Source organism: Ambystoma mexicanum, chromosome 11, assembly GCF_040938575.1.
Source record: "Ambystoma mexicanum isolate Mex_15411 chromosome 11, UKY_AmexF1_1, whole genome shotgun sequence".
In the NCBI taxonomy this organism is placed as follows: domain Eukaryota; kingdom Metazoa; phylum Chordata; class Amphibia; order Caudata; family Ambystomatidae; genus Ambystoma; species Ambystoma mexicanum.
Genome location: NC_090934.1, coordinates 1,125,909,230 through 1,125,929,214, shown reverse-complemented (window position 1 = coordinate 1,125,929,214; position 19,985 = coordinate 1,125,909,230). Strand labels below are relative to the sequence as shown.

Here is a 19,985-nt window from a genome sequence, read left to right as displayed (position 1 = left end):
TTAATGACACTGTCTTCTCCCTGACAGCAGATCAGACAGCCATGGCTCTGTGTGCACGCAAACAGATTATCTGGATTTTGGGAGACTCCTGGATACATTGGTTGAAGGTGGATGCAGAAAGTTGTGGTCTATCTGCAGATCTTGGATTTCCTCATGTGGAAGTGCACTGGCATGGCGTGCGTGGAATGAGGTGGCTCGACCTGGTACCCCTCTGTGCTACTTTACAGAAAGAGCGTCATCCTGATATAATTATCATTAATTGTGGAGGAAACAGTTTAGGCCATGTCTCTGGAATTTCTTTGCAATATGCAATGAAGGAAGGACTTGCGAAGGTCATGGACATGTTTCCAAATTGCCACATACTTTTTTCCCGTATTGCACAAAGACAAATATGGCTGCTTTCCTCTGCATTTGGTCCACAAATGGAGAAAGCGAGGGGCAATGTAAATAAGGCTGTTTGTGCCTTTCTAAGCAATGTTGGCATGTCCTCATTCCACAATAAAAACATTTTGTTTCGCAGCACTTTCATTTTTCGCAGAGATGGAGTCCATCTCACATATGCGGGCAATCAGATTTTTCTTCGCAATGAACAATCCCCATTGTGACCTTTTTTGGATTCACTGTAACCAATTTGACAATCTGTTTTTTCAAATGTACAATTTTTGACGCACACAAAGCACCACCAAAAGGCTCTTTTCAGAGCCAACACTTACTCCCAGCGTACAGTCCATTGGTTTTGCTCCGCTTGCAACCTCCATTTTTGTGTGTCCTACGACTGTCCGCTGACTTTTTCAAAAATGCAGAGGCCTACAATGGTCACTTGATAGTTTTATTGTTTAACTAAGAAAGGTAGCTCTGAAAAGAGCCCTTTTTAAAAAAAAATTGTAGTTTTCCACATCACTGCTTTTGGGCACATGACACACTAGGAGAGGAGGGCAAAGGAGGGTAAGGAAGGGACACCAACCACGGGGACATGAAGGGGCAGGTGGAGAAAGATATAGGGTGGGCTTCACTTAGGTGGGGAGCAGTTCTTCTGGTGCTCCGTGACCGTAGCCTCAAAAGCACTTTGAGAACTCTCCCCCCTGCAGAGTACTGCATCGCAATACACACACAATATAGTCACCTTTGAAAGGTATGGGTCAACAGCATCGCGAATGGCTTGTGAGGCAGCTAGAGGGATGCGCTCCCCCACAGGAGTGTCTCTTGTGGTGAGAGGATCGGACATGGAGGATGCTGTGGAGGAACTCAACCTACTACGTTCTTCACATGGCACCACCTTGCGAATGTCCGCACTGTGGAACGAACTTAGATGTCGCTTCATGGTTGTCGTACCAAAGCTGTATGCACCAGGTCTCCCGCGACTCAGAACCAACTGGCACTGGTTACACCTCACCAGGTTCGCGCATGCTTTTGGGATGTTCCCATAAACAGAAAAAAACCGCCACACCCACGACTCCCTGCGAGTGCTTGTAGTGCGGAGTTCCTCCACCTCATTCTCTTCTTCCTCTTCCTCCTCGATCTCTACATCCTCACCCGTATATCCCTCTGCAGGCCCTTGGGGATGGGGTGGCGGTGGAGGGTTTGGGGGTGGTGCTGAGGCTAATGAAGCAACAGTACCCATGGATGCCATAACGATTACTTTCCGATTGGTCACTACAGCAGTAAAGGCAACACAACTCAATGAGCAATAGCCAGAGGCACAATGAAGATGCACTCGGGGTGTGGCTATTTATAGGGGTGGAGGGGTGCGGCTCACGACCATCTTCATTACTCAAAAGCGTTCCAAAAACTTTCAACAATACGTGCACATGTACAGCTATTTTATGGCAAATGTGAAATGATGATTTTATATTGTGAAATAATTTCCCTTCCTGTATATAACTTCTTTTGTAATGTTGCGGAAGCACACAAACTGCAAATTAGTCCACACGCTCAGCGTGGGTGCGGTCACATGATGACGTCCTGAACACATCTGCGAGGGAAATGAGTGCCCGCTGGACAGCAAATACAGATTTACAAATGTGCGCATGCGCGCAAACGTCCTACGGACAGTGTTCGGGTCCTGCAACTAATTAAAAGTGCGACACAAGTGAGACGGACAGTTAGGGACAGGCGCAATGTTCGCTGTGCTTATGAGTGTACTGCGCATGTGCAAGCATTATCTCATGACTGTACAGACAGGTCCAGTGTCCTTAGCCCACCTTTTTCTTGGACTACGAACATGCCGGCCTCCGCCCCTGTTCTACGGACGTTTCCATCTTGGATGCAGACGATACAGACACGTATAGTGTCCTTAAAACACTCCCATTTTGCTCATTTACCAACAACCCCAGACACCTGGTGTGTTCTAAGAACATGTTTCTCGTTTATGAGCGGTACGGAGAGCTATAATGTCCTTAGGATGCCCCATTCTGTTTATTTACGCACAACTTGCACAGATGGTGCGTTCTAAGATCAGTTCCATCTTGGATGCCATTGCTACGGGTAGGTGTGTTGCCCTTACAACATCCATACTCTATTGCTTGCGGATAGCTCGAACAGGCGCGCTGTTCGCGGACATTTCACGTCTATTTAAAAAAAAAATTCCCTCAAACTCTTCATGAACAGCTAATATACAAAAACTTTCAAAATACACACACTTCAATCAACAGAAACAAAGGGGGAAGCAGATACTGGCACGAATATAGGGGAATTAGGGTTCAATACGGGCTGGTTGTCAGGGGAAGATTTGTGCGGGGAAGAAGGGATGGATGTTTCATCAAAACGTCAATTTTCCTTTTGAAGGTTTGGGGAGGGAATGGAGAAGGTGGGCAGGTACAGGTGGGACAGTGATAACGTACTTTTCCTCTCACAAACTCCTCCACAAATTCCCTTAAACTTTTAAAATTATAATTTAATGTGTCCATTTTCAGTTCTATCATTTTCAGCCTGTCTTCCTCTATGTCGTTTGTTGGCCTTTCATTTTTTTCTTCCTCGTCTGTTAAAAAAAAAGATACATATGTTAAATGCCCATACAATACTGACCATTATTTCGCTTATGCAGAGCAGTGTGTACCATTCTTATCGCTATCTTCGGACATTTCTCCATGCACAAAATTATCCTCCAACCACTCCAAAGTACTGCACATTTCTGTATCAAAACAACAGAAATACATTATTTTTTCTGCACCTCATACAAAAAAGTACACACACACACACACACACACACACAAGAAAAATGAAGTTCACTTACTATTTTCTTGTAAATTCTCTTCGTTGTGCTGTGTGCGTCTACTGTCGCTTCTGGCTGCACAGTTTCTGTGAGGTAATTACGTTGGAGGCATATCTTATTTTGTTATGCTATAATCCATTTAATTCTACATGGTAATTAAATGCATGGGTCATGTGTGAGACGTGTAGGTTCAATTGGTTAGTTATTAGTACTTACAATGTGTTTCTGTATTCTTTTTTAAACTTGTGCATTTCTCATATGGCACAATAGTACAATTTCAGATACCCGCTGACTGTTTGGGTAGCGTTGATCTCGTCCGCGCCCATCCGCAGACAGGCGCTCAGTCCGAGCCTTTCAAATATCATTAGCGAGGGGGTTCGGTATGTTCTATGTTACATGTATATAAAGTAAGGGAATTATAGTACACATCTTTCAAATTCACATGATGAAAGTGTACATTCAGTAAAAACGTTAACGGGACGTTATGGAGAAGTTGCCCTACTAAAAACCCGTAAAATTCACTAAAAAAAAAAAAAACTTTGTTAAGGGGACGTTATGGTTAAGTTGCAATACTTAAAACACCCAGGATGTGTGATGAAGTATGTACTTTATTACACATGTTCCGATAATCCCTGATAGTTTTTTGCTACAATTACATTCACAACCCCTCGTCTAAAAAGTAAATGCACATGTGATGTCATCAATGACATTTGTGATGTCATCTTTGATGTCCGGGGTGTTAGTGTTAGCAGAGCACAGTGGTGCGGGCAGTTATGGTTGTTTAGCCTACCATAACTGGCGAATTTCAGGGGTTTTTCGGTTTTACTTTCAACCATAATGTCACATTTATAAAGTTTTTTTAGTGAATTATACAGGTTTTTAGTAGTGCAACTTAACCATAACGTCCCCTTAAAGTTTTTTTAGGGAAAATATATATATATTACAGGGCCACGGTAGTGGCCATGTAGATATGGTTAAGTTGCCGTTTCCATAGAAAGAGCACTTTTTGGGCGGCTTATAACTTCGCTCCCCCTAGACGAATCCTCACCAAACTTTGCAAAAAAAGTATATGGCCCACTCCAAATTTTTTTGCAAAGATTGGTGAGGTTTGGTCCAGGGGGGGCATAGTTATACAGGGGGTCCCAAAACTTTTTTTTTCCCCCATAGACATAATGGGAAAAAAACTTTGCTCACGCCTACAGACCAAACCGCTGGACGGATTTACACCAATTTTGCAGCAGGAGCGGCGGCTTGGTCCCGAAAGCATGCTTTTTTTTAATTTGGTGTAAATCCGTCCAGTAGTTTTTTTAAAAAAAGACAAAAATGTAAGTGAAAAAAAATTAGTGATAACTGTGTCCGCTCCGCGGACACACTTCCCTGTTCACTCCACGGACAGGACGGGGATTGGGCAAGCGACTTGCGTGATGTCCGCAGACATCTGACGTGCTCTCCCACTGGCTGTAGTAAAGTGTGCAGTGCATCTTATTTTCAGAGACGCGCGCCATCTTAATTTATTGTTCGTATATTGGCATCTTTGGCAAGCTCTGCGGTGACTTCAGACTTCACAAGTGATTATCACAACATAACAAGCGAAAATTCTGATGCGATAAGATCAGAGGACAGCAGGGCCTCCAATGGGGCTGTGTGAGGCTCATGTGGATTACACTTCCTGAATGTCCCAGGCTGTGGAGGACCGAGGAGTGGATATCCCGTTCACCCCACCCCTGCTCATTAGCAGTGTCTCTCTCGTTTCCCCCTACCCCCTGGTCATGCCCCGTGTGTCCCTGTTGCCCCCCACCCCCCGGTCATGCCCTGTGTCTCCCTCGTTTTCCCCTACACCCCGCTCATGCCCCGTGTCTCCCTCGTTTTCCCCCACCCCCCGCTCATGCCCCGTGTCTCCCTGCTGTTGCCCCCCACCCCCTTCTCATGCCCCGTGACTCTCTCCTGTTACCCCCACCCCCTTCTCATGCCCCGTGACTCTCTCCTGTTACCCCCACGCCCGTGTTCCTCTCCTGTTGCCCCCAAACCCCCGTTCATGCCCCGTGTCTCACTCCTGTTGCCCCCACCACCCGGTCATGCCCCGTGTCTCTCCTGTTACCCCCCCACCCCCCGCTCATGCCCCATGTCTCCCTGCTGTTGCCCCCACCCCCGCTCATGCCCCGTGTCTCCCCGCTGTTGCCCCCCACCCCCCACTCATGCCCCGTGTCTCTCTCCTGTTACCCCGCGCTCATGCCCCATGTCTCCCTGCTGTTGCCCCCACCCCCCGCTCATGCCCCGTGTCTCCCTCGTGTTCCCCACACCCCCCGCTCATGCCCCGTGTCTCTCTCCTGTTACCCCCCCACCCCTCCTCTCATGCTCCGTGTCTCCCTCCTGATCCCCCCTACCCATGCCCTGTTGCATTCTCTTTATACACCCTGCCTTCCCTTTCCATGGTGTCCATCTTGGTAAAAGATTTTCCTTCCTACACAGGGACGCCGCAGGCGTTCCGGTTTGGGAAGAAAAATCTTTTTTTTACCACTCCGGGTTCCCACTTTGAGAACCTAGGATGCTAGTGGTCTTCATCCATTGAAAAGGACTTTATGGTTACGTTGCACTAAAAAAACTATGAAATTCAATTAAAAAACTTTGTTAAAGGGACGTTATGGTAGTTGCGCTACTAAAAACCTATGAAATTCAGTGAAAAAACGTTGGTAAAGGGACGTTATGATTGCAAGTAAAACCGAAAAACCCTTGAAATTCGCCAGTTATGGTAAGCTAAGCAACCATAGCTCGGGCCACCACCGTGCACTGCTAAGCCTAACACCCAGGACATCAAATATGACATCACACATGTCATTGATGACATCACATGTGCATTTACCTTTCATGAAAAGTCTGTACAAGGGATTCTTAGTGTAATGTTAATAAAAAAAGTATCAAAGATTATGGGAATACATATCAAGTGCTAATCAGTGCATTAAGCTATGCATTGATATAAATAGCATTCTATTATTAACTTCAATCCAGTATACTAAGGTACTCATGTAGAAACATAGGCATTGTGTGCAGCATAGATGATGGAGGTGCAATATTCATAAGCTTGCCATGTTGAATAGTGAAATAACTGTTTTCATATTAGAGTTTTGCGTACAGTGAAACTTGTGATAAGTAGGTAATAAAACCCACTTACTACATAATTGCATTATTATAGACAAATCACAAAGAGACAATACCACATACAAATATGAATATATGCAAGGGAATTGAAGTAAGAAAAAAAATAGCAATGTGATGTCATCAATGACATTTGTGATGTCATCTTTAATGTCCGGGGTGTTAGTGTTAGCAGAAAGTGTTCATAACCTAACTGATTACCTTTATGCAGAGAAATGATTGCTCTGTTTCAAAGCTGTTACTTACCCTATCTATATATATCACATGATGTGTCTGGACCCTAAGGAAAATAGTGTGAGTACAACATAAAAATATGAGCATATACAGGGAAAGTACAGTAATAAAAAAAAACATCAAAACTATCAGAAAGTGCCGATAACTGATAATTTTAATGCACAAAAAGGATTGCTGTCTTTCAAGGTTGTGTCTTGCCCTATGTATATGTTTCATATGATATGACTGGACCATAAAGGAATTATTGTAAGAACATACTTGAAGGTTAAGTCTACAAATATAGTGCATTTACAATTTTTAGTTCCTGACTGTTACTGAAGAAAATCATGTGGCCTAGATGTGTCAGGAAAGGAAAAAAGGGGGCGTCAGACATGTGATGTCATCAATGACATTTGTGATGTCATCTTTGATGTCCTGGTTGTTAGGCTTAGCAGTGCACGGTGGTGGCGCGAGTTATGGTTGCTTAGCTTACCATAACTGGTGAATTTCAAGGGTTTTTCGGTTTTACTTGGAACCATAACGTCCCTTTAACAAAGTTTTTTCACTGATAGATATATATATATATATATATATCTATTTTACACAGCCATGGTGGTTAAGTTGCTGATTCCATAGGAAGAACACTTTTTGGGCGTCTCATAACTCCGCTCTCTCTGGACGAATCCTCACCTTTGCAAAAAAGTGTATGGGCCACTCTGCATTTTTTTTGCAAAGTTTGGTGATGTTTGGTCCATGGGGGAAAACTTATAGGGGGGGGGTCCCAAAACAAAACCTCTTTTTCGAATAGACTGAAAGGGGGGGGGGGGGAACGTAGCGCATGCCTACAGGCCAAACCGCTGGATGGATTTTCACCAAATTTGCATCAGGGGCAGGAGTTTGGTCCCGAAAGCGTGCTTTTGTAAATTTGTTGACAATCCGTCCAGTAGTTTCCTTTAAAATGACCAAAAAGTATGTCTCAAAAAATTAGTGATATCTATGTCTGCTCCGCGTTCACACTTCCCCGTTCGCTTCGCGGACAAGAAACCGATTGGCTAATTCGTAGCATCATGTCCGCGGACATGTGACACGTTCACTGATTGGTTGTGGAACAGCGTGAAGTGCGTCAGATTCTTTTGCTGCGCACGCCATCTATTGTTCGTGTTTTAGTGTATGCAGACATCGCTGGTAACACTTAAAACAAGACACCATTGCACTTATTACACTTATGAAATACTGTTTCGGAAGGTGAGCGTAAATGAGGCTGGGATGGGATGTGGCAGCAGGAAGTAAAAAAGTGGTGTTTTATTGTCACCAAAGTCATACGGTAAATTGTAAGTTGATGCTCAATATACGGTGAATTATTACTGCGTGTGTGTTACAATGTATTTAGAATAATATTGCAGTCAGATTGGCGTCCTAGAGTATGAAATCTGAAGCAGCCACCTGCACTGTTTGATGGAAACAGCAGTTCTGCATGTGTATGGGAGAAGCGGTTCTCATGAATGGATTCTCATATGTTGTTGCAAAGTGAGAATGTATTTGGATTCTGAGTGAAGGTCACTTGCTTTGCTTTTTTGGTTGTGAGCTCAGTAGGCCCACGCATTCCACTAAACCCATAAGGGTCAATTGTTTTTTGACCTTGAGGGAAAAGGAAAATTAAGCAACAATGCAGAGAGTGAAAGTGCAAAAAAATACAATTTGATAAGGTTATGTATTAAAAACGTTTGTAAGGCACATGAAATATCATTTCACGCAGAATCTTTGGTGCAAATACATTGCTGTCTGACTTTATTCAAATCCAATGGAGGCAGTTAATATCATGCAAGTTTAATTTTGACGACTCTACACCGGACAGAGTTTAAATTTGTTATTACCGGACCAATAATTTTGACAATGTAACTGAAGTATTATGTTTCTGTGCAGTTGTCATTTTTTTTCACTTACGAAGAGTGCAGATTCTCCGCGTTTGCAGGCTATGTCTAGACTTACCCTTGTTAAACGCTAATATTTCTTCTTTAAAATGCCATGTTTGACCACATCGCTTTGTGTATCACTTTGCACATTCTTTTGGTCTTTTTTGAAATGACGAGATGTAATTTTTTGTTACTTGAACATTCATTTTGGCTTTGTAACTGAAGTGCCATCTTTCTGTGTAGTTGTCATTTTTTTTTTACTTATGGAGAGTGCAGAATCTCGGCGTTTGGAGCCCGTCATTAGATTTACCCATGTTCAACGCTAATATTTCCTTAAAATGTCATGTATGAACACTTCGATTAGTGTATTAGTTTCCACGTTCTTTTTGTCTTTTTTTAAATTGTTTGCTGAAGGCTGGGTATTGATACGTACTTTTCTCTTACGTTTTCCGACCAGCTACATCCTGCCTCACTGTGTCTGACATGGATTCCAGATGCCGAGTGGTGGCTTCTTTGGACGCCAGATGCAACTGATCGTGACCGGCTGCCTGTCCGTCACAATTTTGTGGGATGATCACGCCGGCCCCCTTTGTCCATATGCTGAAGTGGCCATTAGGAGTAACTTAACATCTTTTATGGTGGTGTAGGCCGAAGGTCATGGCGAAATATTGGAAATCACAGTGCGAACAAAGCGGTTGCTTTATCGAAAATGCATACTTTGTGTATGGGAAAAGAGCAACATGTGCCTCACCATAAACATTTTCGATGACGCACATAGAAACAATGTTACAATTTGATTGAAAATGGGAATAGTCTGATGGTCTCGAACAGTTTCTTGTGAAATAAAACTACTTTACAAATTCTAAAATGTTAATGTTTTCTTTTAAAAACCAATGTATTATTTCAAAATATAATGTGCTACGTTGTACGCCGCTGTATGTTCATTTTCAGGTTCTGCCTCACGGCACGTATTTTTGCTTTTTGCAGGCTGCCATGGAAAGCAAAGAGGGGCCATGTATGGAACAACTGCCTTCCCTTTCTATGGTGGCCATCTTGAAAAGGATTGTACTTTGTAATACGGGCCGCCGCAGACGGGCCGGAAAAAAAATTGAAATCCTATTTTTTAGTAGCACATGTTACTGCTTTGCAAATCTAGATTGTTAATTGCAAATCTTATTACGTCTATGTCCTTTACTGAGATATATAAAGTAGATGGTGTATGCGATTTATTTTTTTTTAAATAGGTTTACACTGTTTACGGATGGCGGTTTTTTTTGGTAGGACAGCTAATAAGGAAATTTCCGAACGGAAATGAGGAAAGAGGCGCCAAACAGTAATATGGGGGGTAGGTGGACGGCGGAAAATGTTGTGCATTTGTTATTTGTAAGGTAGGGGCAGTGTTTCTCATGCTCCTTCATTACAGCAGTTGTGCTGTTTTTTGGGGAGGAGGGATGGCCTTAGCTGATGTCGTTTTCAGATAACTAGAACTTCTGCTAAAAGTATGTAATGTGTACTACATTGCTAATGGCCGACTACCAATACGTTTTGGAGCTGTGCAAGGGAAATGTTGAAGGTGGACGTTCCTACATCGATATAAATTGTATTTCCACACTGTCCACGAGGAATACATCTTATTGTTAAGTGTGTACGGATTTTCGGACACGTCACCGTGCTGTACGCCAGCATATGGTCATGTCGCATTCTCCGCAAGGTGTGTAATTAAACCAGAAGTTACTTTACATTATGGTAACGTGCCACTACTAAAAACCGATGACCTTTAGCAAACAAACTTTCTTAAAGGGACGGTATGGTTAAGTTGCCCTACTAACAACCTGTAAAATTCAGTAAAGCAAACGTTGTTAAAAGGACGTTACTGAATGTGCATTTACTTTTCACACAAGGGGTTGTGAATGTAATGTTGGCAAAAAAGTATCAGGGATTATCTGGAGATGTGTAATAAACTACATTCATCATCACACAATGTAGTGTCCTAAAGAACATTCCATTGCAGTGTTCTTTCTAGTACAGGACCCTACTCATACAGAAATGTAGGTATTGGCTGAAGCATACACCACAGAGGTACTGTAATTTTACAAAGTTATATAATAAAACGGTGAATGCTTCTGTATTAGACTTTTCCATACTTTGAAACATGTACTAAGTAGCTAATAATGTATCACTTACTACATATTTCTACTAATACACGCAAAACATACATAGACTACAATGCATACAAATATGGGGCTTATATATGGAGAGAAAAGTAAGCAAACAAGAGGCAGTATTATTAGCAACTGTGTATAATAACGTATGCATGCACAAAAATGATTGCTGTGTTTCAGACCTGCTTCTTCCCCTATATATGTACATCATAAGATGCAATTAAATTCTAAGGAAAGTAGTTTAAGACCATGTGAGAATAGCAATATCTATAAATGTAATACCTTTTGAAAGTTAAGTTTCTGACTGTCAGTAAATAAACCCACCTGGCCTAGATATGGCAGTGAACAAAAAGGGGCCAGACATGTGATGTCATCAGTGAGGTCATCAATGATATTTGTGATGTCATCATTGATGTCCTGGGTGTTAGTCTTAGCAGGGCACGGTGGTGGCGCGAGTTATGGTTGCTTAGCTCACCATAACTGGCGAATTTCAGGGTTTTTTAGATTTTACTTGTAACCATAACGTCCCTTTAACAACGTGTTTTATATATATATATATATTCTATCCCCAAATAATTAGGGACAGCTCCCTGCATCGCCTTCCCACTCACTCACAGTAGCCCCTCCTTTCTCATCCTCATTTGCAGGGGTATATCACAGCCAGATGAGGTGACAGCGACTTTAGGTAAGGATTGTTGCTATATTAGGTAAACTTGGGTAAAACCCAGAAAAGAAATTGTAAAACCACCAGTGGAGATGACAGACAAACAAGAGACTCCAGAGAGTCAACCAACCCATTTCACCGTCAAGCCTTTGTGATAGTTGACTGCGAGAGTGTGCACCATTGTTATGTACTCTCTCTATGGTATGTTTTGCGACTAGTCCCTCTACTCTTTCTCGAGTGTAGTGGTATGTGTGTCCTGTGGGATTAGGCTGCTATGCTGGGTGCTATCTTGGTTTGGTGTCTAACCTCTCTGGGAATTCCCATATTCCGAGATGTTAGACTGAGTTGCATGCAGATGTTTTGTCCCAATGCACTCTTACTCTAGAGTCTATGGGCACATCAACAAAAAATCCATGACTCTGTGAGGTGTATGTGTACAGGTACTGTCCAATTGGTTTTCTGTAAACTACATGTCAATCTGTAGTGCTTGGGGCGAGAAGGGATGCAGGCAATATTAGTTGGATGCAAATGTATGCGTGACATCAATGATGTAGCTAATCTTGTAGTGCTGCAATTTTAGTTTGATGCCATTGTGCTACAACAGCATTGTCATTGTGTCAATACCTATACATTGAAAGCCGGCATATTACAACTCACTCTCTGTACAGTGTGAGGTAGCGGTGTCATATTCTTGAAGCAGCATTGCAGCAGTCATTTGAAATTCAAAGTGCAAACATGCTTGTTCATTTCATTTAGTGCCATTGTGCTTTAGCAGCATTGTCATTGCATCAACACCTATAAAATAGTATCCAGCATATCAATATATAGGATTCCTGCTACTTACCCTGTAATAAGTGTCTCAATAGGCATAGTCTTTTTAACCACTCTAGCAAATGCCATGCATTGCAGCATTCATCACCTGCTCACATGAAGCAGCAAACAATTATAGTGCTCGATGTTTGAAAATGTTTCTTTTTACAAGCATTGTGATGAAAGTTAAAGCATGCCTATGTGCATGCATAGCAGCACTGTGTCACAGTCTCATAAATAAAGGAAAAAATATAAAATAAATCTTTAAACCATTTTTAAGTGGCACTTAGTATCTGCCAGGTTAATATGTTGGCAGCACATGCATACATCCCAACATCACCCATTCCAAGCTATAGGTGCTTATTTAGTCTTTATTTTTTTCCTTTGCATTCTGTCACTTCCAATTGACTTGGCCACTATAAAACTCAAACTACATGTTCCAGAATGCAAAGAAAAAAAACACGACTGAACTTCAATATTCGAAAATTCCAAGTATATCAAATAAACAAAAGGCTGTGCTTTTCAAAATATTTTTTGGAAGCATTTTGAAGAAAGTTAACAAAATACATTTCTGCATTTATAGCATCACTATTACTTTATCATAAAAGAAAGTGAACGCAATTAAAATAGATGTGTACACCATTTGTAATTGCCACTGTGTGTGCCAGTTTAATATATTGACAGTACATATATACTTCCTAACATAACCCGTTCCAATCTTCACCTGCTAATGCAGTCCTACTTTTTCTCTACAATCTGCGACTTGTACTCAAACTTTCATAATGGTAAAGTAGAACTACAAGTCCCAGAATGTAAAGAAATAATCTAGGACGACATAAAAACACTACAGATTATAATGTGTCATGTTGGCAAGTATGCATATACTCCTAACAAATTAAACTTTGACAACTGCAATTTAAAAAAGTGTACTCTGCTACCAAGTCTCCCCCTTCCAGGGGGAGAATTTATGCGGATAGAGAGTCTTCGCTTTAACAGGGATAGTTTATTCGGATACAGCATCTCCCCCGTCAAGCAGGAGAGTTTATTCTGCTACAGAATCTGCCCCATCAAGGGGAGAGTTTATTCTTATATAGCGTCTCCTTTTTCAAGGAGGAGTTTTTATTCTTCTACCAAGTCTTCCTCTTCAATGGGGAGAGTTTATTCTGACGCCTACACTAAACGCCATCCCAGACTACACCGACCCTTTCACTCTAGTCGACATATACAACAAAACTATGTCCACAGCGCTAGACTCTATTGCCCCTTTAAAATCTAGAAAGAGCACATCTAAAATGCACCTGAACACTTGGTTTTCTCCATATCTTAAATCATTGCGCCTTGAAAAAAGAAAATGTGAAACTAGGTGGAGACACCACCCCACAAACAACAACAAATCCAATCTTCACATCATATAAGCCCAATACAAAAATAAATTCTCCAAGCAAAACAAGATTCCTATAACACTAGAATCCTGCAAACTAATTCAAGTATAATGAATTGTTCATTATACTTACAGAAATTGAAACTCCCAACTATATTCCAGATAACTGCGTGAAGGATAAAAACTGGTGTGCAGGTATACAGAAAGATTTAACTAACAAAGTAGCATCACTCCAGGATAAGACTGGCAATAAAAAAGCCAAACTCCTCAATTCCCCACCATACCGCACTGCGACCACACACTCAGCCAAAACTGCTCACTGATTCAACTTCTCTAAAGTTGCTACTCTAGAAGATGAAAAGGTTATCCTCACCCTCAAGCCTTCAAATTGCCAAGGAGATACATGCCCTGCCCAAACCATCAAAGATGAAGCGAGAGAGCTATCCCCTTTCCTCTCTAAACTTATTAACGCTTCCTTCACTTCAGGCACCATCCCGAGCAATCTGAAAGAGTCCTGGGTACTCGCACTGCATAAAAAACAAACCCTAGATCCCTCCATACCCACCAACTACCGACCCATCACCACCATTCACTTTCTGCTTAAAATTCTTGACAGGATCGCATATCTACAAATCCAGCAGTACCTAGAACAAAACCACCTCCTAGGAGTTCACCAGTCAGGTTTCAGGCCCCAACACGGGACTGAAACAGCACTATTAGACCTTAAAGCCAAAATGGACGCTCTTAGTGACAATGGTAAAACTGCTCTACTATTTTTACTTGATCTTTCAGCTGCGTTTGACTTGGTAGATCATAAAATCCTCTGTAACTAGACTCGGCAGCACACTTCTCTACCGAAGCTATGACCTGGATACAATCTTCCTGAACAACAGGACTATGCACGTCTTTTCACCCACTGCAGCTGCCGACCCTATACCCATCACCTGCAGAGTCCCTCAGTGCTCTTGTGTCTCCCCGACCTTGTGCAACATCTTCACCAAGCCCCTTTTTAATGATCTTGAGGGTCTCTGTATCATCTACACCAACTACACAGATGATACTCAGATCCTCCTACCATTGATGGGAGACTACAACAAGGATTTGACCTTGGTGAACAGACTGTATCTCATCATACAGGCATGGATGGCCTCCCATAGTCTATGCCTGAATGATGATAAAACTGAGTTTATCATCCTCAGCACTACCCCCAACTTGAGCAAACTGGACCACATTTATTCCAGCTTCACCTGTGCCAGCAACACTATCAATGTCTCCATGGTGGTTAAAAAATTAGGTTTTTATCTAGATGCTACCCTCTCCCTCTCTAACCAGGTTAGCTCCATGGCTTCAGCCACAGACTATACCTGTAAGCTAATTGTAGCTTCCAAGCCCTTCCTCTCGACAAAAAGCTGCATCACCCTGGCTAGAGCCTTAATTTTTATCAAAGTTAGACTACTGTAATGCCCTCTACTTGGGAGCTAACAAATACATCATCAACAAAATTGAGATCCTACAAAATAATGCCCTTAGAGCGGCACAAAAAAGGAGCACATCTCAGAGTTAAGAAGATCTAACAATTGGCTAGCCACCAACGATAAAATCCTACTGAAAACAGCCTCACTTACCTATAAATGCCTTAATACCACCCCTCCCTACCGCACATAAAAATTCAAGAGACACACCATTAACCGTCCTACTAGACTAGCCAACACCAACTCACTGATCGTTCCTAGATTTAGACTGTCCAAATCCGGGGGACATAGCTTCCCAGTTAAGGCTGAACAGCTGTGGAACTCCGTACCCTCCCACTCTAAGGGCTGACCAAACATATACCCACTTCAGACGTAATATCACGTGGTTCAGGGACAATGACCACTAAACCTGAGACACCCTCCTCCGCATCCACCACTCCCCATACCGGATATCTCACAACCTGCACCCTACTACAGCTAACAGCTCATGCCTCACTTATTTCCCACTTGCAACAATATATGCATACAGAAATGTATACATTTATCTGTATATATTTCCCACTATTGCGAACTGTGTCACTTTTACTGCATTTATTGTACAGCACTGTAACCTAAGCTGAAAATGTACTTGATACTCTGAGCCCCTATACCTTTGGGTCTGGCGCGCATTATAAATAATAAAAACAAACAAACACTGCATCTCCCCTTTAGGGGGCAGAGTTTATTCTGGTACAGAGTCTCCCCTTTCAAGGGGAAGAGTTTATTCTGCTACAGAGTGTCCCCATCAGCTTTTCTCCTCTTTTACAAAATGTTATAGAGCTTCAATAAATGAAAATATGCATTTCTTAACTTTCAGAATATGCTCCTAAAAAGCAACCATTTTTAACCGTCCACCAATTTTATTGACTGTTTATCACCACCACTCCTCCTTCCTTCATAAATAACACCCTTGCTTACTAAAGGTACTTCACCATCGCCACATATCCCCAATAACTTGCTTTTACAATTACAGGAAACAACATTACCGAAGACAACAATTGAAAAATATCCTTCACATCCAACAAAGTACACTAATGTACCATGTATATGTATGTAATTACAGCAGCAGCACAGTTCACCTATATATTACCCCAAACTACACTTTTCAAACAAACATTTTCACTCTAGACCATTATATTACACCATTCACACTCTTACTGTTCTCATCTACACACCGCCATTGCAACACCCACTCTGCTGCTCAAAACAGCACAATGACCCTACAGATTCCATCAAACCACCACTCTGTTACTCACTAACCCAACATCATCACACCTCTACAGACTCTTACTCTCGCAACACCTAATATACCACCTCACAATCAAACAGCACTCTATTCCTCTCTACAATCACACCCACAAACCCATGCACCATACATGCATATACGTTGCACACCTTTCCAACACAACCTTTCGTCTTTTCCCAACAGACAACAAAATGCCTACTAAACAGCAACTCCGCACAAAAGAAAGAAAAAGTAGAGCAGATGAGATTAAAAATACACCATATAGTCATCCACATCTAAAAGAATGTATAGAAAACATTAAAACAAAAGAGCTACCTCACTCAACAAAACTAAACCAGCCACGACTAAAAAAAAGATCAGGCTCCTCTTCCAATAACAAAAAGGTAAACAAGTATGTATAAAGAAAAGCAGATTTACTAATGAACCTAACCCTCCATCTACCAGTGTTAACGTAGTCCCAGTAAAGCAATCCAAAAAAAATGAGGTTACAAAAAGAATGTCCACAGTAGAGTTATCCACAATCTTATAAAAACAGCTGAAAAGTCATAGTCTACCCTTAAAAACGAACGCTGTAGAATAATCCTGCAAGCTCTAATTGACAGCGCTTTTCTACTAAAGAGAACATTGTTTGTATTGATTTTAAACAGAATGAAACCATTAACTAAATAAAATTACAAAAACTACTTCTAAAAATGCGCAATATTAATATACAAAGGTTTTCAAACCTCTGTAATGGTGAATGGATTCACAGAAGCAGCACATTACCATATTTCAATGGAGAAGCTTATAAACAAGAACAAAACACAATTTCCATAGACAATAATGGTTGAGGGTATGAAATGGTGGAATACACCATTGTGGCAAAAGAAACCCTCAGAAAAAAAGTCCAACAAACTCTGAACCAAATGCTTCTTTCAACCAAACAAACCAAGTGTACAAATGGACATGCAGCTCAATGTGTAATATACGCCAACAATCCTTTAAATCTTTACGACAATTCCTCAATCACTATATGAATCTAAAAGACAAAAGTAGAATGAAAACTTTACAAACCATAGACTCCTGTCTAGTGCACAGCCACACTTGTCTGCAAGGACATTCATTAGCCTGCATTTTAGGAACTGCTTGCAAAAGTACTTTCCAGCACATCATAATGTTAGCAACACACCATTCTACTATACAGAGTCTTGTGCATTGACTACACTATGCAAAAAGACCTGCAACATTTAAATAACATTCCCCTACAAGGAACAGCCAAAGAACTGCTTCAAGAAATAGAGCACATCCAACAAATACTTTGGAACTGAAGGTGACTGTGAAAGTTCTGTACTTTCAGAAAACATTACCGAAAACCTCATAAAACACCAACGTCCTAATAAAGACATACAGACAAGAAATAGCTATATTTCAAAACACATCTGCTGAAATACCAGACCAAATGTGTGACGTCTCAGAACGTTTTATAAAAAGAACAAAAATAGTAGATATAGCCTACAAAATAGAAGACAAAGATGCATCCCAATAGTTCCAATTAGGTTCATATCGAACAGCAGAAACTAAATACAAAATAACTGACCCCTCAACAGTTTCCACATACTGCAACACAAAGTGACACAAAGCTTGACAATAACAAAATGCCATCCCATGATTTAACTAATAACTTCCAAAGAGTGCACCCGTTTCAGGCTAGAATATACCTTCAACCGAAATCAGCCAAATTACCTCCATCTGAGTTACTAAAGGTCATCCATGGCAAAGTACATCTGAAAGAAAATGTACAAACTTTACAACGGCCAATAGATCAATCTTTGATTGTACTAGTTAATCGTATGCCAACAAAAAAAAAATAAACATTTGGCAGCAACTAGTTGACTAAAAAAGTTAGGCAAGCCCTACAAGATCTAAAATAAAACAATTACTACACAGATATAAACATAAAGGGAAACTAAAGAAAAGCCACCTAAATTATTCCCCAGCAACTGGCCAATTTGAACGTGTAGATCCCGTTACTGCAGCCAACATTTTAGACCAGTATACAATTCATCCACTACACTCCAAAGCCACCATTGATGATGCATTAGAAACATATCAAATGCATCATGCTAAAGGATCCCCAATAAGCATATGAGAAAAAAGTGTAGAAGCACGATTTTTCCCTCTACTCTTTCATACAGGAAAAGAAGGAAGATATGATAAAAGGTCTACGCAAATGAGTGCATCAGATTTTCGCTCTTTAAGAATGTATTCTTAAGACCTCAGATCCAGACAAAAATGTTGAATACATTTTCTACCACTTCGAAAATGAACTCGCAACTCTATGTTATGGAGTTGCACACTCATTGAAAACAGGCTCTAACATTTTAAACATATCTGCAACCCATCTGCTTAAAAAAATAAAAGAGAAAGATGAAGTTTTGCAGTCAAGTATCACAAATCTCTTGGCAAACAAGCGTGATATTTAAGAATACTGGTTCTGCTGTCACACTGATGTACGTTGTATGCAAAGGAACCTAGGCCCAACCACATGGGTGGTGCAGAGTACGCATAGGGTGACTTGCACGACTTCTTACTCACTGCAAACCAAAATAAAGATGGAATAGATATAAAAATACCAGGAGAACTCTGTTCTCTTGACCCTGTCAATGTATCAAAGTACTTTAACCATCGCTTCATTGCCGTGCTGCACTTTATCTGCAATAAAGCTACTCCGCCGCTCGGAGATGTGCGCCACCTCTTATGGAGAAAATATCAATCCAGAGGAGCACTGCACATCCACATGCTTTAGTGGATAAAGGATGCTCCTAAATTTGGCCATGATAGTGACACCACTGTTTTACAGTTTTTTGAAAAATACATTACCTGCAACACCCCTTCACAAACCACAGATAGTGACCTACATACACAAGTCTTAAGCTTCTAAAAACATAAGTGTGGAAAATACTGCTGACGTAGATATAAAAACAAAGGCAAACACTATACCAGATGTCACCTTGGCTTCCCTAGACCAGTTTCCAAAAAAAGACAAGTAAATGGGTCTTCTGTTAGACACAGCGTAAAAGGCAAATCTCCTAAAATTACATACATTAAAAAGGGAAGAAGCATCAAAGTACACCGATGATTACAATGCAATCATTGCCCTCTTATGGAATGTAAACATAGACCTACAATACATTGCAGACAATTCCACTGCAGTTGCAAGATATGTCACAACCCATCTTACCAAAAGTCTGAGAAAACAGGGCTCAAAGACCTCTGGGATGACTTATCATCTGACAAAAATCTATCACAAATATTGTACAGCTTCGGTATAAAAATGAGGTCCCATCGAGAATGTGAGTGCTACGAAGCTGCAGACCGTTTAACAGGTACAGCCTTATATGGCAAATCTGAACATGTTGTCTGGCTGAGCCTTGGATCAGCTTCATCCTGGAAAAAGATACTAAAATCCTACCAAGAGAAAGAAAACATAGCCACAAATGATCCCAACTGCCGTGACATTTTAATTTTAAAAAACAATTTAAATGACACATACTATCCAAACATAAGTACTTCTTTGGAAAATGTGCCTGTACGACATTGCCCAAAACTACACCTACAAAAACAATGTTGCACAAAATGACAACTTCCATACAGGCACGCAGGCATCATCTTAGGGCAACGTGGATGAAGAGTAAGCAGGCCCATCCTAATGTGTGCCCCGACATGCCTCCACCAGCACCAC

At 41.2% G+C, this 19,985-nt stretch overlaps 1 protein-coding gene across 1 annotated transcript in view; it reads right to left on the bottom strand.

Moving 5' to 3' along the window:
• Window positions 1-19,985, bottom strand: part of CA12 (carbonic anhydrase 12) — a 1,353,512-nt gene that overhangs the window by 988,657 nt on the left and 344,870 nt on the right. The gene's annotated exons all lie outside the window — the stretch shown is intronic.